The sequence below is a fragment of the Pelodiscus sinensis genome, chromosome 1 (assembly GCF_052426305.1).
Source record: "Pelodiscus sinensis isolate ZL-2025 chromosome 1, ASM5242630v1, whole genome shotgun sequence".
Lineage (NCBI taxonomy): Eukaryota > Metazoa > Chordata > Testudines > Trionychidae > Pelodiscus > Pelodiscus sinensis.
The window spans coordinates 15489639-15511659 of record NC_143052.1 but is presented as its reverse complement, the minus strand read 5'-3'; the positions used below and the strand labels follow the sequence as shown (position 1 = coordinate 15511659).

At 43.3% G+C, this 22021-nt stretch overlaps 1 protein-coding gene across 1 annotated transcript in view; it reads left to right on the top strand.

Moving 5' to 3' along the window:
- The window catches only part of CCDC3 (coiled-coil domain containing 3), a 108661-nt gene that overhangs the window by 18035 nt on the left and 68605 nt on the right, over window positions 1–22021 (top strand). The window lies entirely within an intron of this gene.

The window sequence follows — 22021 nt, the reverse complement described above, 5'->3', positions numbered from 1 at the left end:
ATTGGACTAAGTTCTGCTGGTGAGAGAGACGAGCTTGCGAGCTACTGAGAGATCTCATTTAGGTTGGTTTATCAAGGGCTCTCAAACTGTGGGTCATGATCCCATTTTAACAGTGTCATCTGGGGTCAAAGCCAAAGCTTCTTGCTTGGGGCTGAAGCTCTGGGCTTTGCCCTCTCCTCTGCCCAGAGTGATGAGGCTCAATCTTTGACACACACCCCCAGCTGGAGTGGCAGGACTCAGGCTCCAGTCCCCTCTCCTGCGGCTGTGTAGTAATTTTTGTCAGACAGGGTCACAGTCAGGGTTCCCTCTAAGCTGCGTGGCAGCACAATGCTGCCGCTGATAAATCAGACCCTCCTACTCAGTCAGCTCCCTGTGCAGAGCCCTGAGCCTCTGGGGTTGCCAGGTGCCTGGTATTGACCCGGACAGTCTGGTATTTTTGCCTCCTGTCCGGTAAAAAAAATTCAGAAAATACCGGACACCTAAAATGTCTGGTATTTTCTGATTTTTTCCCAGCCAGGAGGCGAAAATACCGGGTGCTTACCTGGTTCCACAGGGGAGCTGTCTGGCCCAGAGCAGGAAAACAAGATGGAGGATGGCTACCAGCAGTTTGTTAGAGCCAAAAAGCTTCAAAAGCATTTCTTAAAGGGGCCATACCAGTTGTTTGTTTGTTTTTTGCTCAACAACTTTGCTCTCCCCCTTTTTTTTCCCCTCAGTAGAATTTTTCCCCAGTTGGTTTTTTTTTGGGGGGCAGGGGGGAAGAGGGGCTGTTTGGTATTTTTGGTTAAACTATCTGGCAACCCTATGAGCCTCTGACTGGGTGAGGTCAGTTAATCAGCTGTGTGGCTGTGCTGCCGTGCAGCTTAGAGGGAACACTGCTCACAGTGTGATGAAGTTTGAGAACTGCTACATTAGATCATCACAGAAAGTGAATACAGGCTGACCTTCTCTAGGTTGGCACCCTCAGGATTTGACCAGTGCTGAACCAAATAATTTGCCAGACCACGAGAGGTCAATATTATCTAGCAGCATTATCAACACGTCCACTGCTGCCTCAGCTTCCTCTTGTTTCCATTTGATAAAACAAATGTTAGCCTAGCAGTGTGAAATGCAACGGTGCAGAGAATGTTTGTAGCTTGAACAGCAGTTTGAATAAATTGCTCAGCTTAGTTTTCCTTCCGAATAATCCATCTCAGAGACATGATGCCCATTCCTACAATCTGCGTCCAATTTAAAATGCATGCAGGCGAGATTAGGAAAAATGAGCAACTGCCGGCAAACATCTGGGATGAGTGGAGATGAGGAGGCAGTTAACTTATTTGGATGACATCACAAACTTCTGAGAAAGTGACATGATTAATGTCTCACTCTTCTTCTACAGCTTGAGGTAATCATTTCATTCAGGGTTGCTTGGTATCTAATTAGAGGCTTATTCTCCTCCCACATGCACACACACTGACAAAAAAACATTGCAAAAGGAAAACAGCACCTTAAAGGGCACAATATAATCTTTCCATGGAAAATGTCTATTCTTTACCATTTTTCTTAAGTTGACAGCCCTGGACACTTACAATACAAATAGACAAGATGTTAGATTTTCTTAGAAGCACAAGTCCCATTAATTTTAGACATATTTGAAAATCTTACCCAAAATCCTGGCATTTAACAAGCATCCAATTACAGTTTGAACACTGTTACAAGTGAAGGTTACAAATGGTAGGGTGAGAATTGGGAACGGGGTAAGGTTTACAGTGATAAGAGCATGTGAGTTTCTCATCACAGGCATGTGCAAAGGCTGGCTTGTCTTTTTTTTAATTAAAAATATTTTATGGTCAACCCACTTCTTGGGGGCATCTTGGAAGAAGTGAGTCTCCAGTGAAGATTTGACTGAAAAGATCGGAGTGGCTTAGCACAGCACAATTGTGACATTTCAGGCACATGGGAGGCATGGGAAGAAGCACAGAGATGGTTGTTTGAGAAGCAACCGCAGACATCATTGGAGAGAAGAGGAGACAAAGCAATAAAGAGGCTAGGCACAGGTAGAGGTGCACTTATGCAGTACCCAGACACTCAAAGGAGAAGGGTATGGAGATTAAACTTGATGTTGTGTAGACAGGTTGGGATTCAGAGAGCGAATAGGAGCAGATCAACTGAGAATCGTTTTAGCAGCCACCTTTTGAATAGCTGGGAGGGGAACGTAGTAGCTGGTTGTCAAGAAGCAGGCAGGGGAGGTGGCATGTATGTAACAAGGTAAGCAAACAGGTGCAGGTTTATTGTTATCCATCAGTGGAGCTCAGGGGACTAACATCCTAGTTTGCATCACATTATGCCTAAACTGCCTTTAATGCTTAGAAGGTTGGCTATTTGCAGCCTACCAGCTGAGCAGATGCTGTAGGGGGGAAGGGTATGCCTGTCTCCAATCTCCAAAGGATTAAATGGGAATCCTTTCACAAAACCAGAGATGAACGAAGACAGTGATTGCTTAGAGCTGCTTTTAGTTATTCAGAGCCACATGTTAAAAAACAAGTTCTGCCCAATATCACGGAATCATTGTGTACTTTGTGGCATGGTGGTAGCTGCTGCCCTGGATCCTTACAAGAGGCAGGCAGTGGAATCTATCACAGCACTCTTGCATACAGGCTGGGCTGAACGAGGTGTACAGATAGTTCAGAATAGGACGCCTAATCTGAACTACCTAGTTCGTGCCGCATGTAGCCGCGGGCACGGAGTCCGAACTAGCGGACATTTAAAAATGGCGGCGCCCAGCAACATGCAAATGAAGCCCGGGAAATTCAAATCCCGGGCTTCATTTGCAACTCTGGTTGCCTATATTAACCACCCTAGTTTGAGCTAGGATGGTAGTGTAGACATACCCACATAGAACAAATATTAGTCACATCACATAATGAACCACTGGCAGGTGTCAGATCTCATAGTGATAGCTGCGGTATAAGAACCTATGGAGAATAAAATAGGAATATTCCAGTGCTTCTGCTTCCAGTCCTGGCTGGAATTGGAAGAGAAGAGTTCTACAAAGAAGAAAAGTGAGAACTAAGAGCACATGTGTGCCTGCTCTTCAGATCTGTAGGGCTGTACACCATGAGCTCTCCATTTTGTACCCATAATTGATATGGTAGAGGAGGGAGCAGGGCTAATGTGAATCCTGAGCAAAATTGCTGAGGTAGGCTCAGCCAATTCAATGATTTTTCAAGGGTTCGCAGGTTTTTCTGTACCTAAACCTGGCTACTGAAGCCACCCAGATTTGACATGGTCGTCCCTCCCCCCAAAAAAATCTGTAATTAAAGGAAGTGTTTTAGCATGAAAAAGAATGGCTTAAACGGTAGGGAAGGATGACTTACAATGCACAAAACAGACGCATCTGAGCCAATGCCTACTCTTCGATACATGAACACAGCCTCTTTCCTGGCGATCAGGAGCGCCGTGAGTTTAGGGTAGCATGCAGCCTTTTGGGCAGTAGTTTGCTGTGTACAGCAGAGATCCCAGTGAAAAGATTTTTTTATTGGCTGGGGTTTTTTTCCTCCTCTTCCTCTCTCCTGCCCCACATGTGAATACAGAAACTGTGATACAGGCCATTTATTAAAAACAACCACCTTCAAAATCCAGGATGGCAGCTGGTCATCAGGATACCTGAAATGTTGCCTGTAACTTAATCAGCCATTGTGGCTGAAGGGAGATAAAAATCTTTCAACCTGAGACATAATTTATCCTGTTCTCTGTATTTTGACATTTATTTTCACAAATCACGAGCCAACTTGGCCGAGGGGAACAGCCTTTTGTATCCCTAATGGAAGCTACAGACGGAACCTTTTAAAGCTTGGCCTCTCTTCACGAGTGAACAATTTTTCCAAATTCACCCCTATGTAATTTCCTTACTGTGCTTTTCAGAAGCAGCAACAATTTCAGAGGCTTGGCTCCTTGACTGGCCTTGGGAAATGCAGTGCATATTAAAAGGATGCCACAAATAATGAGAAATGACAAGCAAAAGCAGCAGATTTCTGGGAGCTGCGAGTAAGAGTTTGTGTGTTTGTTCCTGGCCAATAGTAACTAGGTTCTGTTCCTGTTGTTCCAGGTGCTTTTCCCATCTGATATGATTACTAGCTCTGTTCCCCTCCCTTCCTTACACTGATTTTGTTTTTTTGGAGATTGTGACTAGTACAACAGTCCAGTCATCTGTGAAATGAATGAGAGAAGGAATGTGCATACCAAAAGAGACGCACGTTTCCAAGATCTATCTATATAACATCAAGAGGAAATAATATCTATAAAATAAAAATCCAGGTCAGAATCTATGCTCATAAAACTCAACCAAAACTAAATATGACCATTTTTCTTTGAGGCCTGAAACAATTCAGTTGATGTCTGTTTTCGGCATGTCTCCTTTTCCCTAGATTTGTCTTAAACCATTATTAGCTACAGCAAGAAGAACTGTTACTGAAGTATTTCTTAAGACCAGCTAAAACTCAGAGGAAAGAATAACCTTGCAGTTACATAGCTTCATCTTCAAAGCACCTTGCAAGTATTAAACTAATAAATCCTCATGGTAGTCTGGTGTGGCAGGGAGGCATAATTATGCCCATTTTGCAGATGTGCAAACTGAAGCAGGGAATCAAGAACCACATCCTGGGTTCTATAGAAACAATACTAAATTCCATTTGATTTCTTTGGGATCAAGATTTACTTGTACTTGACTTATCCAAGGCCAAAAGGGATGTCAGAAATTGAATTAAAACTCAGGAGTTCCTGGCTGGCTCCACATCTGTTGTAACTACTATACCATGGCTCTAAAAGTCACATAAGCCAACCCTGTTCACATGAGAATTCCTGCTCGCTTCCTGAGCTAGGTAAACTTCACACAGGCAGCCAGATTTTTGGTTGTTTATTCAAACAGAAGGTTTTGAAGCTCAGCCATCAGTTGAGTGAATCCCAGCTTACTTCAAGGAAGAAAGTGTGATGTACAGTCGCTGCACTGAGCCACAAAATTTAATAAAGTTGTGGCTTCTGTTTCCCTTTTCTGTGACCATGTTCCAAATCATATTAGTTTGCTGGGTGCTTAGTTTTCCTCCTTTCTTTTAAACTTGTATAGGCTCTGAGTACAATTATGTTTCCCAGGATGTTTTTGTTAATTGTGGGGGAATATAGTTTAATAACTTAACTGGACATCATCTTACAAGGTTTAACAGAGAAAAGTCAGGATGACAGCACTGTTTCTATCCTGGTGGACTTAAAAGATGAATAGAAATTCACATACTACAAGTCCAAAAAGATTTACATGAAATTGGATGAAGAGCCCCATTTTACACTTTTTGAAACATGAGTGCAAAGTTCTTGTCCACCGAAGTCCCCTATTTAGCCATAGACTAGGCAAGCTGCCACCATAAACATTAACTGGATCTGTGGATATATAAATATGGAGATGTTGTGCAGGACGCTAATATTACTTCTGTATATGGCACTGGTGAAAACATTACTCAAATCCTACATCTGAATATGATGCCCACACTTTAAAATAATAATGATGAGAATAGTATCTAGGAGCTATACAGCACTTTTCATCAGTAGCTCTCAAAGCACTTTACAAAGTAGGTCACAATCAGTATTCTTCTCATTTTCCAGATGGGGAAACTGAGGTACAGAGAAGTGAAGTGAGTAGCCCAAAATCACCGAGAAGAATTTGGATCTCTGAGTCAGATTTGGGAATAGAACCCAGGTCTCTGTATACTTATCTAGTGCTCCAGCTCTGGGCCAATTTTCCTTCATCTTTGGAAGCCTGGAGGGGTTTAGAGAAGAGCTAAAAAGAATATTAAAGTTCCAGGAAACATGTCTTAAAATGCAGACTGAAAGGAGCTCAATCTACTTAACTTGTCAGCGGGAAGATGAATAAGGCAACCTAGTCAAAATCTAGAAGTGCCTTCACAGGAAGAAGGTATCTGACGCTTTAATTTATCAGATAAAGGCATAACAAGATCCGATGGCTAGAAGCTGAAGTTAGAAAATTGGTGCAATAAGGAGTAATGCATCTTTTAAGAGTGAGGATAAATAGCCATAGAGATAGAAATGTAGCCGTGTTAGTCTGGTGTAGCTGAAACAAAAAACAGGACTGTGTAGCACTTTAAAGACTAACAAGATGGTTTAATAGGTGATGAGCTTTCGTGGGCCAGACCCACTTCCTCAGATCAAATAGTGAAAGAAAATTGTCACAACCATATATACCAAAGGATACAATTAAAAAAAATGAACACATATGAAAAGGACAAATCAAATTTCAGAACAGAAGGGGGATGGGGCGGGGGGGTAAATAGCCAGTGGAAGAATATTTAACCACAGACTTTTGTAACGTCTCCTTCATTAACGATACTTTAACTAGTGACTGGAGGCTTTTCTAAAGGGCACATCTTCCTTTTGATGTAAAAAAGGAAGAATGAATTCCCTTCACTGCCATAGTCACTGGGTGAAATGCTGTAACGGATGTTATGGAGGAAGTCAGATTAGATGATCATATTGGTCCTTTCTAGCCTTAAAATCCAAGACGTGAGCCAGAGGGACTACCACAAGGAGTCAGTGAGTAGTTCAGTCTGAGTGATATCTCCAATTCTATGTCTCCAATGATGGACAATAAAAATGTGAATTGTGAGCTGTCCACTAATGGGCTGAGATCACCAACTCATTTAGGCTGCCAAGAAGTGTAACATGATACCAGTGTTTGCTCTCTCCCTTTATTACATAGATTTAAACCAGTACCCTTCAGGTGAAAGGCTCTCAATCCCATTACTAATCTGAGCACCACAGATAGCTGGCGGTCATGTTATACATGAAAAAAAGCGTTAAGAAAAACTTGCTAAGTCAAGTCCTAAAGGAGACTCAAAGGAAGGTTAATTGCTAACACCAGTGCTTTAGGGGTTTGCTGTCTTACAGGTTTAGGGCTCAGCCCTCAATAGGCATTTTGCTTAAGTGAAGACTGCATGAACAGTTCCTTACAAACCTTTTGTAAGGTTCTGCCTTTTGACAGAATTTCCACAAAGCATGTTGATGAACGTCAGTCCGGGTTCCACTTTCAGAGGGGTACAACTGTAGATTAAATGTCTGTAAGAAGCTATTTTTTACATTTGAGCCTTTCCTGCTTCCATCTACATCATCCCCAAATAAATTCAGTGACAAAACCATACTTTAATTGAACCACTCTCAAAAAGCTGCTGAAATACTGACATGAAAAGTCCTGATGCTTCCAATTTTGTACCATTTGGTAGCCATTGGAATGCATCCCACCCGTTGTAAATGATCTCGGCTCCAAAAACGTTTTACAGATGTTAAGGTGCAGGCTCCATCCTTCACAGTGTTGAGATAATTAAGAGATTAACCAACCCTCTTTCCCCATCAACTTCCTCCTTCCTCTCACCCTGTCAAACTCTTAGGGTAATTGTAAGGCTCAGCTGTGCTCTTCACAGTCTCTCAACTTTTGTTTCTATTCAGCCTCATAAAAAAGTTAAAGATGGAAAAAGCTTACAGTGAGTACCACTTAAAAAAAAAAAAGCTACATTTACTACACCATAGTAATTCCATTTACCATGCTATTTCCTATACTTAGATAATGAAATACCACAAGGAGGACATACTGCAGGTTTTCTGGCTCTCTTCCTCCTCTCCCCCCCCCCCCATGTTGCCTTTGGTCACCTAGCTTTGCTTATCTTCTGTAAAATGATTCATAAAAAGGAAAAAAAATCAGCCTGCAGAAGCAAACCAGATTTCTTAATTCTGGAAGATTGCCATGACTCCTTTGAACACACATGCTTGTGCTTACTTTTAAGCATGTACATAACTTCTTCCAGGATCGAGAGCCAATATGAACAACATGTTTAACCATTTACATCATGTACGGTATCAATATTGTATCAAAGGGGAATAGTTTGTTCCCTCCTCTGCAGATCTGGGCAGACACTTATATACTGATATTGGAGCATCTGCGATGGAGGAGATAGGTTGACACCTGCTGGCACAACTTCTGTGCTGTAGCTCATGGGAGGTGAAGACGGGAAGGAGGAATTGAAGGTGGGTGGTCTTTTGACCCATCTCTGAAAGGGTGCATCTACACTGCACCGTTATTTCTGGATAACTAGCGTTATTTCAAAATAACAATGCGAAAGTCTATACAGTCATTCCATTATTTTGAAATAAATTCGGATGGCTTATTCCAAAATCCATAATCTTCATTCTATGAGGAATAACACTTGTTCCGAAATAGCTATTTCGAAATAAGGAGTGTGTAGACTGCTGCTATTTCGAAATAGCCCCTCACCAGGGCCATTCTAAGTTATTCCTCCCCAGTGCCTCCTGGGGCTCTAAATCGAGATAGAAAGTGTACATTTGGGAGCCTGCCTTGGGCTAATTTTGAGGCTTCCCTGCAGTGTAGACATGCTATTTTGGAATAAGCTATTTTGGAATAGCTTATTTCAAAATAAGCGTGCAGTGAAGACGTACTAAAGAGGGCTGTGTTAAGCCAGCAGAGGCTAGTCAAAGCCTTCTGGCTAGGGTAATGGCCACCAGTGCGACTTTGTAGGTACATAGCTGGAATTGGTCTCTCCCCAGCTCAACATACACTAGTAGGTCCCCAGGTTCTAACAAAGTTACTCAAAGGTTGCATGCTGTCAGTTAGCCTATTAGGAGCATTGGGGGGGGGGGGTCTTAAAAAAAATAAAAAGCCACCATCAAAATCACTAGTAAACTGCGTCTTAAACTCCAGAAAATTCAGGGCGGAGGCCGACTGCAGTTCTTTGCTAGCTCCCTCTCCATGTCTTATTCTATCAATTTATTTCTGAAGACTGTCAACGAAAGTGCCAGCTGTGACCTGTCCTGGAGAAAATGGGCTTAGATCACTCATCCATTTCACGTAGGCCAGTGGGACCCAGAAGTGATACCAGCATTGTCACTTCGTTATTTTGCACCACTTACGGTTTCTCTGCTCACACACTGATCTTACAGTGGTGAGTGAAAGCACTGAATATATACATTCCCTCATTACTGTATCATTTTGGTATACGATCTTGTAAAAACTCACAAGATAAGGCAGTTTCAAGCATGGACTACATTTGGACAGGGGCCTCTACAGAAAACCCATGTAACAAACTATGCCTTCCTACAGAAACAACTGTCTTCAACAGAGACTGAACTTGGGTTCTTCAGTGCCAAACCACAGTCTCTTATCTTTGCAGCTAAAGGAACAACCTCAGTTAGAGTCAAGTATGTGCCAGACTATTATCACTATCAAGCCATTAGACAGACAGGTGGGACTTTTCCTACATAGCACAGCAATGTGCACCAGAGGGGTGTGAAATCTAACATACACCATTGCGTTGCACACTAGCTGGCCTGTTTAGACCTTGCTGGCACACATTAAAATTTCTCTAATGCACATTCATGTAGCCTTGTATCAATCAGCACATGCAGTAACCAGTGTATTACATTGAGATACTAAAGCAACTGATACTGGTGATTTAAGGTGTATCTGCACTGCAATTGGATACCCATGGCTTGGAAAAGCTCTGAGCTGGTTGCAAAAACTGTATCCCTGCTTGCCTCCCTCTTTTCATGTGTGTGCATCCGTAGAAAGGTGGCTTGGGTTTAGCCTACAGCTGCCAATGCCTTTCAGACCCTTGATCCTTTAGCTTGTAAAACCTTTTAGATGAAAGCTGCAATATGTCTGTGCACTGTGCTTTTTATTTTGTGGATTTAAATCCAATCTTCTAAAGTGCTTTAAAGCAGTTCCTTGTGTTACTAAATTCAAAATCTGTTCTTTTTTTTAAAAACAAACTCTTGCGGTCAGAATGGTTACAGAATGGTTTAGGAAATGATGCAAAAGGTCTAAACAAAATTAAAATCATTTTCAAAAAAGATTTATATAAAACAAAAACACACATTACCAATACCATAGGAAAAAGGTGATGGTTTCTCCATCCGTTGCAAACACTATGCTAAAGAGAAGGAAGTGGAAATTAACCCTTGGAAAAGCAACCAAAATGAACTTTCAAACTCACGGAACACTGTTAAAACCATCATGTGAGAAAACTTCTTACAAATGGCTCACTGTTATTATAATTATATTATTATTGATTTTAGGACTCTGTCTAATAGACATGTATTCTCTGGGGCTCTGAAGATTCAGGTTAGAAGGGATTTATAATCCCTTTCCTCGAGCATTTGATGTATGAATATTCTCAAAGGGGCTAGGTTTAGGTAGGTTGGCTGTTATGTTTTTGCTACCTTTGGTAGTAAAAAAAAGAAGGGTGTGACATTTCTGAAATCTCCAGTAATATAAGTGTTTTAAAAAACACATTAAAAGCTATTGAAATTCACATCTTAGGAGTGGAGTTAGTGCCAGCAATGTACTGTGTGCATCTTCAAGATTTTCTTGGACATGGTTATGTGTTGCTGGCTTTTAAGATGTTTGAAATTGAAAACAAATTGTTTTCAAGAGCGATGAGCTGTCAAATAGCACGATCTACAGTGCCTTGTAAATTCCACTTCTGGGGAGCAAACGCCCACGGAGTTTAAAGAAAATCCGGCTTTATGGGGCAAATCCAGCTTTTCCTAGCTGGCCCACATATGTGGACAGGGAGGAATCCGCAGGCCCACTTAGACAACTTCCAATAGGCTGTAATGGCCATGTGAGTTGCTTACAAAGTGCCTTCTATGTTATGGAGAAAAAGAAAGCCCCACAAGGCTCTGTGGGCTGGGAGAGGGTACGCTGTGGGCTGGGCGGCAGTAAGGGCTGACTGCTCTCGGCTCCATCCCTTCCACCAAAGGCCCTGCCCCTTCCAGGTGTGTGGAGATAGCCCCCCATAGCTTCCCTCTGGGGCCCATGGTGGCTGTCAGCCCCACTGCAGAGCAGTAATTCCTACAATGAAGCCTAGCTATGTAGCAAATTAACATTTCTAAAAGATTAGCCATTTTTAAACCTGTTTGGGCCCAATGCAGGAAAGTACACGAGAGCTTCCAGCAAAGTGTTTCTACGAGGCCTGATCTTTGAAAGTCCAGAACACCTCAAGCTGGTGGGCACTCAGCATAGTTCAGTGTCAGGCCTTTTGCATGCAAAAAAACCTGTGTGATTGCAACTCACTGGTGAGCATGTGTTACATTCTCCCCCTCTTCTTCTGCCCAGCCTACCAAGGAGATAGTTGGCTAATGGCTGTAGGCTCTCTAGCTCAAGCTGTAGGAGCTCATGCTTTTAGCTCTGGAGAGTCCCACTTCAAACCATGTCATGTATTAGTCAAGGTGGTGATCATCACCAAATTAGGGACTTGCCCAGGATTTGACTGATATGGGATAAGCTTCCTTTGGTCAGACAAACAGTGTAACCCACTGGTCAATATTATGTGTGCCCCAGACATGGGTCATATCAGTCTCTTACAGACCAAGCTACAAAGATAATTCCTTTAGCTCCAGCTGAAGAGACTCATGTCAGCTCTGCCTATTCCTCCTTCAATCCATGGTGTTGACCAAGACGGGGTCAAAGAAAAATACAGTATTTTTTCTTGTTCATCTATCTCAAAAATGGTTCTATGGGATTTTCCTTGACCATTTCATTAAAACAAAGTGCATTTGGGCAGAGACCAAGCCTAAGATGCTACAACCTAAAATTCTCTGTAAAAAAAAGTTTTGAGTGACTGTATATGGATTCCTGATGAAAGTGAATTTGCAACTTGAACTTTAACAAGCAGTGCTGTAAGCAAATTTTTAGCTTAAATAATATAATTTCCATCCAGTAAAGACTTTAATCTTCAGAAACATCATTAAGTGAAACTATGAAGTGACTGACTTTGAAGTGGTTGGTAAAGGAACTCATCATCTTTCTGAGAATCAGCCAAGTCGCTGCCAAGTGTTGATGGGTGCTTTACTAAAATCCATTCCACAACTGTTAAAGGGCCTTGTTAAGAAAATAGACTAGCCTGGGATTTTGTAAACTAAAGTCCTTTTCAGAGGCTCATTCCTACCACTTCTGTTACCAAGGAAACTGTAATGGGAGTCTACGGAAAATGTGGAGTTCTTGTATGTTGAGTTATGCTTAAATTTGCTCCCACCATCCCTGTCTTGTTTCTTTGGTCATCTAATGAAATCAGAGCCAGATCCCCAGAAAGCAATTCACTTAACAGAAAGCAATTCTTTTGTGTCCAGAAGCAATAGCAAGAAGCAAGGAGAATAAGTTGCAGCAAAGGGAGGTTTAGGCTGGACATTAGGAAAAAACTTCCTAACTGTCAGAGTGGTTAAACACTGGAATAAATTGCCTGCGGGCGGGAGGGGGGGGGCGGTGGAATCTCCATCACTGGAGATAGTTAAGAGCAGGTTGGATACACATCTATCAAGGATGATCTAGATGGTGCTTGGTCTTGGACTCAATGACCTCTCGAGGTCCCTTCCAGTTCTAGTGTTCTATGAGCACATTGAGAACTGAGCATGAGACCCACAGCAGTAATGTACTGAGGCATTTCACATGAATATGTATTTGTTCATCTCAGCCTTGTTGTCAGTTTTACCCAAAGTAGTCAACTTGCCATTCTACCCACCAATTCATACCTCCTCATTTTCCAGGTATCTAATGCATACCTGTTTGGCCACCCCCTCTCCTGTATTCCCCTCCACCAGTAACAGGAATCATTACTAGTGCCCATCCTGGCAGTAAACCATAAGGTTTGGCTAGGTCAGGACTTCCTTAGGACAAGTGACGAGGAGTCCTGTGGCACCTTATAGACTAACTGAAGTGTAGGAGCATAATCTTTCGTGGGCAAAGACCCACTTCATCAGATGCATCTGATGAAGTGGGTCTTTGCCCACGAAAGCTTATGCTCCTACATTTCAGTTAGTCTATAAGGTGCCACAGGACTCCTCATCGCTTTTGCAGATTCAGACTAACACGGCTACCCCTCTGATACTTAGGACAAGTGTTGATCTATTCCACCTCCAGCTGCCAAAGTCCCTCCCCTTACTGGATCATGCTTAGTAGCTTTCATTAAGCACCAATCAATCCTCACAGTACTGAGTAGGTGTTATCCCCATTTTACAAACAGGCAAACTGAGGCAGAGAAGTGATGTGATTTGCCTCACTGAGGCCACAAAAGAAGACAATGTTGGAGCAGAGATTTGGACAGAGCAGTTCCTAGCATCTGATCCTGTAATCAAGCCACACTTGTTTCTCTAACCATTGTCCCGTCTGGTTGCTTTTGCTGTCCATCAGATCCAGTTGCCATGCGGAACCTGGCCCAACATCCTAACGATTAAGGCAGAAAACTCGATGTTCTAAACCCTGCTTGCTGCAATCTACAGTTTGCTGGGGCACCATGGGATGAGGCCAGTTGTGCAAACTAAACAGTCTTCCCATTAACAAACCCTCATGACTTGGTGGTTGTACCAATTGGTCACTGCTGAAGACCCAAAGCCAGATCCTGAGCTTTTGACTAGCCCATGGGCACGTAACGGGAGTTTGGTTAGGAAGACTAGACAGAAGAGCAACAAGGTGGATAGGAATTTTAGTACAGGCAAAGGGGCATGATTCTCCTTTCACCCAGTGAAAATGGAGGGTGACTGCACTGAAGTGAATGGACTTGACATGTAAAACTTATGTGAGAGGAGAATTCATCATTGGAGCACTCACCCTTGTTTTTAGTGCATGTGCTGAATGAATTTCCCTTTAGGCACCTGCTGGACCTATAGATTCCAGAGTGTAATAAAAGAAAAATGCTTGTTTCCTTGCTCAGCCCCCAGCAGCTGACAGTTTGTTTTCACTTCAGTCCAAAAGTGATGAGATCTTTATTAAGATTCTTTCCCTCCCCCGCCTTTCACTGAAGGCTAAAAGAGATGAGTTGAAAGCAAATCTGAGTCTGAGCAGCTGGGAGCCAGCTGAAGAGTGAGGGAGCTACTTTGGCAGGTGCAGGAGGAGCGAAAAAGAATCAGAACAAGCACAGTCCACACATCCTGTTGTGTTCAGACTTCAGACAAAGCCACTACCATGGTGGGCCACAGTGGGGAGGATGATGGAGTTCAGAGATGTGATTGGTGTGTATAGGGAAAACGTTGTCAAAAGGGGTATTCTAGATACTTCAGGTCATCAGGATGAGGAGCCAGGACTTTCCAGGTATCACATGGCACAGCCACTTGCCTTGTCCGTGTGGCTGTTGTGTTGTGTTGTGTTATGTCAGCTCTTACACATTTATTTTAAAAATAGGTCTCTAAGCTGGAAATAAACTACAATCTTCCCCATCATTGAAGGGAAACATCCAACTAATGATAAGAAGCAATTTAATCACAGTCCTAAATTCCTGAAGAACTTGATGATCAGCGTCTCCTTACAATGCTGCTTTGTGCAGCCTAGTGCCAGAGACTGGGTTTGGGGAGCAACTTCAGGTCTCAGGCCCCAACCTTGCAATCTGATCCACCCAGGCAGACTCCTGCATCCATGCAGAGCCCCTCAGAGTTCATGGGCCCCCAGTGGAGCGTCAGGGCCTGCCCACACGCATCAGATTGCAGGATCAGGGTGACAGACTAGAAAAGATAAAAACCTCAAAGGGAGAGGACTCTGCCCCTTGCTGGATGGAGCTCAGCTACCAAGGGTGTAAATGTCAGCCCAATGTGAGTATGGGAGCAAGTCCCCTTCCTCTCCCATCTGAGATCTCCCACTCCTACTGCTACAGGGAAGTTTTAGAGTAGAAATCAAATATGTGTGTGTAGGATTTAACCAAGGGAAGATTAACTGCAGATGGCAGTTAGCAATGCCAGCAACCTGCAAGAGTAAATGAAGAGCAGAGCCGGATATCAAAACAGCATGTGAAGCGAACAGAGAGTGAAATGCAAAACAGTTTAGAAACAATTGGAAAAAAGGGAAGTTAAAATTCAGTGTGTTTTTGAAAAGGGTGGCAGTCGGACAACAAGAAGGAAAATTTTACTCATCTCAGAGCAGTACTTGCCAGGACTCCAAGGTCCTTGTCTAATTTGCTGGTGCCTTTAGGTTTGATAGGAAGATACAGACAACAAGCCATAGCATGTTATGTCCCATCCTGATCCACGCAAGTCTGTGCCTTGATTAATTTGGAAGGCTGCATGCTAGAGCTGTAGGCCACATGCTAAGACTTAATGCATTGCAATTACCTGGTGGGCTATCCTTTGACCAGTAGTCCTTTGCTGCTTTGGGAGAACTCACACAAAATACTGTGTACAACAAGATTGTCACAGAAGAATGTCTCCTATAGACAACCACCTAACCTCAAGATGATTCTTACCAACAACCACAGGACATACCGCACTCATACCAACCCTGGTGCCTTCCCTTGCAACAAACCCCGTTGCCAGCTTTGTCCACATATTCACTCTGCTGATACCATTATTGGACCTAACCAAGTGAGTTATAAGATCAAGAACACATATTCCTGCTCATCCAGAAATATAATTTATTCTATCATGTGATGAAAGTGTCCGTCTGCTATATACATTGGACAAACATCTCAGACACTTCACCAAAGATTCAAAACAGATATTAGACAGGATCACAAAGAAAAAACAGTTTCTTGCCATTTCAACTAGAAAGGACATTGTCAACAACTTAATTACCTGCATCCTGCTTCAAAGACCTTTTCAGACCACACTTGAAAGAGAATCCTCTGAACTGTCATTCATACTTAAATTCGACACTTTACGCCTAAGTTTAAACAAACACATTAATTATCTTACCCATTACAAAGATTCCCCAATTATCACCTCGAATATCATTAACTCACAGACATTTACCTTCCCTCCATCCCATCCCCCTTCTATTCTGAACTTTGAATTGTCCTTTTCATGTGTGTTCATTTTTTTTTAATTGTATCCTTTGGTATATACGGTTGTGACAATTTTCTTCCACTATTTGATCTGAGGAAATGGGTCTGGCCCACGAAAGCTCATCACCTATTAAACCATCTTGTTAGTCTTTAAAGTGCTACATAGTCCTGTTTTTTGTTTCAGCTACACCAGACTAACACGGCTACATTTCTATCACAGAAGCCAATGACACTCATACAAGTGAACAAGAATTCCCCAAAACACTGTTGCAAGAAGTTGTTCAGAGCACCAAAAGATGTGCCATATTTTACCAAGATTTTACTACAGTTGTAAACCATGGCAGGAAAATGCCCCGAGCTATGAAAACTCATTTAAAAGTAGACTTCTTTTATGTCCCTCATCGAAACTCTTCACAGAACAGCTTTAAAATTAGGAACAACTGGGGCCCAGGATATATTCCATCACAACAATGGCATCCAAGAAAGGTTAGTTGAACCTGAGTCTACTTAAAACCATATATGGTGCTGTTTTGTGCCCTCGAACTTCAGCAAACCGCCCAAACACAGCAAACACGGAGAAGCTAAAAAAAGAAACCCTTGCTCGGACGGGTGAGGAATACGGAATGCTGTTAGTTTCCCATGTTAACTCCATTCATCTGAACAAATGGGTGCTACCATCTACATTTTTGTTCATCTCTAAGGTGCTGCAGGACTACTCGTTGTTTTGGTTTTTTCATTACAGACTAACTAGGTTACCCCTCTGAAACTTTTGAGTATGTAGAAAGCAAGCTTTCCATATTTGTGAAACATGTGAGGAACCTTTTGGATGAAAGTTGCTATATAAATGTAGTTTCTTGCATTGTTATTGGAAATGGGTCTGGGACGTAATTGTGCAGAGCCAGAGCTTAGCTTTGGTCCATTACAGATGATGTTCAGACCCATGCATCTTCCAGGGAAGTGCCTAGAAATCAAAATTGAGATCTGATGTTGAATTCTTTTGGGCACATCTTGGATTGATTGCTTGTCTCTGTAATCCTGCTTCCAGATCATCTCCATACATGACTCTCTATTCTTATGTAGCACCTTTACTCTGAAGATCTCAAAGTATTCTACAAACAGCGCTATATGTTTGGACACACCTAGGAAAGATTGGTATAATTATCCCCATTTTCCTGATCCGTGAACAAGGCACAGGCATGGTAAGGCCTATGTGTCTGAGTCTCTAGAAGGGATGTTTGAATGTAAATGATTAACTGATAAACAGATGCTTATTGGTTAATGATGTCGGTTACACTTAGTGAAGCCACCTTTCCGGGAGCTGGGGGATCCAGGTCTGCCAGCTCCACTCCCAGGGAGGAGGCTTTCCTGGTGACTCTGCAAGAGCTAAACTTTATACTGCAGAGCCTGCAGTGTGGGTAACCATGTAACGGCTGAGATTTTCAGCCGTTACATGGTTACCCCATTACACAATTGTTAACATCCCTCGTCTCCACTAAACGTGGGTGCCCGATTTAAGATTCTTAGGGTCCTTTTGCCTTGTAGAATCTTTTACACCAGTGTGATTTGCCATTCTTGATAATGCAGTAGACTTCTGATAATCCGGAATCTTTGGGACCTAGGTGGTGCCGGATTATCCGATATGCCGGACTATCAGGAGGTATTATAAGATGGTTTATATTATATATATATATATATATATATATATATATACACACACACACACACACACACACACACACACAGAGAGAGAGAAAGAGAGAGAGAGAGAGAATATACTGTATTTTAACCCTTTTTATTGTAGCACAATCACTGTCCAGCATCACACAATGCCAGTGGCAGGCTGACTCGGTCCCGTCCGGTTTCACTCTGTTCAGCTGCTGCTGCCTTGTAACTCATTTTTTGCCGAAGCTCACTCACTAGGCTCTTGCCATTTTGATGCTGGACTATCAGGAGTGCCATACAATTGGATGCCGGACTATTGGAGTTTTACTGTACTTTACACCCATTTTGCACTACACATGGTACAGGTCAATGACAAATTCCATCTCTTGGGGTTGGTTTTTAGAGGTGAGACCAGTCTGCTGCTTTCGTTGAAATCAGTGGGACTTCTAGGTGCTCTGCGGCTCTGACAATCAGCCCCTAGGTGTTTAGAGTTATCCTCCTACATGTGATGGTACAAAGAACCACTGGATAGTTTTTAGGTCTAAATGACTTTGACAAGAGTCATTAAATGTGGAGGGACTAGAACCCAGGAATCCTCAAGCCTGCTCACTTGCTCTTGCCACCAGCCCCATTCCTTTCTTACACATGGCTCTGGAATGATGTTACAACCTCTCCGCCTCTGTTTTAATGTGGGGTATGTTGAGAAGCCATATTAAAGTTTAGTGCAAGTGCAGCCAGTACAAGTTACAAGTGCAACCATATTGTGAAAGTCTGTCTTGCATAAGCACCTCCGAAAAAACACAGCGAACCATTCTAGGCTCTGCAGTCTCCCGGTTCATGTTGTTTCAATTGTTCTTAAAAATGTGGGAGGGAAGGTGTGAATGTTAGCACTGATGGGAATTCTGAACACGTCATACAGGGAAACAGATCTAGCCGACTCAGCCATCCTCTCCAGTGACCCTCCTCGTGTAACAAACAAAAAAGGCTCAGTTGGCTTTGGTAGGCTAGTGCTTTGGGGGTGCCGCCAGATGCTACTTACGTGTTACAATTGGATTACACAATACAGGAGCCGAGTCGAGTGGGCAAGAGTGATTGCACATTCATTGCCACCTTCTGTCTGCAGTAGTTTAAATATAACTTACCGGCCTAATACCAGCTAAATAAATGATACCTAGGCATTGGAGATTGGGGAGCAGGGGCAGATGACCGTTTTGCGGGGCCCCGGGCAGCATAATTCCGCGGGGCCCCCCCTTTGCCACGGCCGCCGCATTCGCCCTGCCCTATATCCGCCCCTGTTGGGGAGGGAGGGCAGGGGAGCTTCCACTGACTGAAAACAAGGGAGCAAATGCTAAATGGGCTTCACTGTTGCTATAGCAATGACGAGAACCTTCATATTTTATAGACAACATTGTTTGATCTGAAGGTTCCCTTCCCAGAGCCTATTAGAGAACAATGGCATCCCCATCCATTTCACAGCAGAGGGGAGCACAAATATAAGGAAAAGCAAGGGGGTTCCTACAGCATGCACCTGTCTCCCAGGATGCCATGAAAACACCCCTTCACGGGATCAGGGATCTACATGGCCTTAGGGAGAGCAGAACCTGTGAGCAGATACTCTAAGTGGATATGGGTATAGTGACCCAGCAAAGGTTGTTGCACTGGTCCTGAGCCAATTGTGGCAAAAGGCCATTGAGCCACACAAGGGAACTGTCTAAGCTTCGCAAATACCCACTGGCCCCACAGAGTTAGCTGCTGGGATCTGCATGGAGCCAGGTGGTGTGCGGGGCTTCAGCAAGGCTCTGTGTGTGTTGGTCTGTGTACACTAGGGATGTTAGATGTTGTGTAAGTGAATAGTCATGTAACGGCACAAAATATTATCAGTGACAGAACTATTCAATAGTCCCCTGGTGCGAAGCCCGCAGCCAGCGCGCCCCCTGCCACTGTGCAATGGTGGCTCTGTATCAGTTTAAAAACCAGCTCTCCTCATGGACTGGCTGCCTCCCACCCTGCCAAGCTGCCTCTGATACACAGGCAGCAGCGTAGGGCGGCAGCAGCCCCTGTGTGGGGGTGATCTGAGCTCCCCACGGACAGAGGTTGCTGCTGTGAAGCAGCCTCTGTCCACGGGAAGCTGGGGCCCACTGTGGACAGAGGCTGCTTCATGGCAGTGTTCCCTGCCCCTCCCCCCTACTGCTGTCTCTGATGGAAGTAGCAGCATGGGGGGGGAGGTGGCACTGCAGAGCCAGTGCTGGGGGGAACAGGCTCCTGTCTGCTCCCCCACCTCTGTAGGAGGCAGCTAGGGTGGGGGATAGGCCAGCACATGCAGGGAGCTGGCTTGAAAGCTGGCTCCCCGTGCATATCTGCTCCAGCTTACCCCCTTCATCCTCCACACTGCTGCCTCTGTACTTGGGGGAAAGGGCAGGTGGATCCAGTGCTCGCGGGGAGCCTGCTTAAAGCCAGCTCCTCATGGGCACCGGCTCCTGCTCTTCCCCTCTTGCTGTCTCTGATACAGAGGCAGCAAGAGGGATTAACCAATAAGCCCATGCTTATCCCTTAATTGTGTAGTCGACTGCATGTTGACATCCCTGCTATACACATCATATATACTGTTCCTCCACCACTGAAATGCAGCCATCTCTGGGTTGAAAGACAGCAGCTGTTTAAGATTACATAGCAATATTGCACATCTGTCTGGAGCAGGATTAAATAATATCTTATATGATTGAAAGGTCCAGAGAATTCAGGTCAGCAAAATGGAATTAGTCATGTTAGAACTTACCAAGTTGATTTCATTTCTGTTCACAGTAAAAACATCAAGGTGCATTTTGTGTGTTTGTGCTCCAGTTACCCTTAAATCAAGTGTGACCATTTTGCTTTCATTTCCTTTGATCTACTAACTGATGGGTAAGCAAGTGCTTTATAAATACACCAGCATTGAACTAGAGACTAGCTAGCCTAATACTGACATTGCAAAAGATTCTGGAACAAACTATTACACAATCAGTTTGTAATCACCAGGAAGGTACTAAGATTATAAGGAATAGCCAGAATGAGTTTGTCAAGAACAAATTATGCCACATTAACCAAATTTCCTTCTCGACAGGGTAACTGACCAAGAGGATTTGGTGGGTGGGGGGAGCTGTAGACAGGGTATATCTTGATCTTAGTACGGCTTTTGACACAGTCCCACAAGACTCTCTCATAAGCAAACTAGAGAAATATGGCCTAGATGAAATTACTATAAAGCGGGTACATAACTGATTGAAAAATCATCCTCAAAGAGTTGTTCTCAATGGTTCACTGTCCAACAGAGAGCACATCTGATGAGGTCTCACAGGGGTCAGTCCTGTATCCGGTTCTAGTCACTACTTTATTTATGACCTAGACAATGGAATGGAGAGGATGTGGGAGGGGTTGTAATTACTTCGGAGGATGGAACTAGAATCCAAAATGATCTTTAAAAATTAGAGAATTAGTCTGAAATCAAAAAGGTGACATTCAGTAAAGAGAAGTGCAAAGCATTTCACTTACGAAGGAGGAATCAGATGCACAGCTACAAAATGGAGACTAACTGACTGGATGGTAGAACTGCTGAAAAGGATCTGGGAGTTATCATGGATCACAAATGGAATACTAGTAACAGTAATATGCTGCAGTTGCATAAAAAGGCTACTGTCATTCTGGATGTACGATCAGAAGCATATGTAAGACATGGGAGGTAATTATCCCACACTACTCAGCACTAGTGAGGCCTCAATTTGGAGTACTGTGTCCAGTTCAGGGCCCCACGCTTTAGGAAAGATGTAGACAGGTTGGAGAGGATCTAGAGGACAGCCACAAAAATGATAAAAGGTTTAGAAAACCCAACCTTTGAGGAAAAACTGGGCCTATTTCATCCTGAGCAAAGATAGCTGAGGGGGGATCCAATATCAGTCTTCAGATATATTAAGGACTGTTATAAAGGATACAGTGAGCAATTCCTTTTGTCCACTGAAGTTAGAACAAGTAATAATGGGCTTACCCTTCAGCAAGGCAGATTTAGGTTAACTATTAGGAAGAATTTTCTAACTATCAGGGTAGCTATGATTTTGAATAGGCATCCAAGGGAGGTTGTGGAATCCCTGTTACTGGAGGATTTGAAGTACAGGTTGGACAAATGCTCATCGGGCATGGTCTAGGTTTGTTTGATCCTGCCTCAGAAAGAGGAGAGGGGGCTGGACTTGATGACCTCATTTCTATGACGCTCAGAACATATGTATTGCTGATCACACAGCTTCCATGTTTGTATAACTATGAATAAACCAGGATGTTCTCAGATCAACATAGCTAGTAGACATTACAGTTTTAATTGGCCCACTTGTGGATCCAATTAAACACTTAAGATTAGCTGGTGTCCCAAACAGGGCACTGTAGGGGTGACTCAGAGCTACCCTTCACAGCTGGAGACAGGGAGGTGCAATGTCTCTTGAGACAGGGGATAGGGCAGGACTGTAGTAATGGCAATTCAGTCTGGAGAGCGAGTTAGGTTGCATTGCTTCTGGTCAGATCCA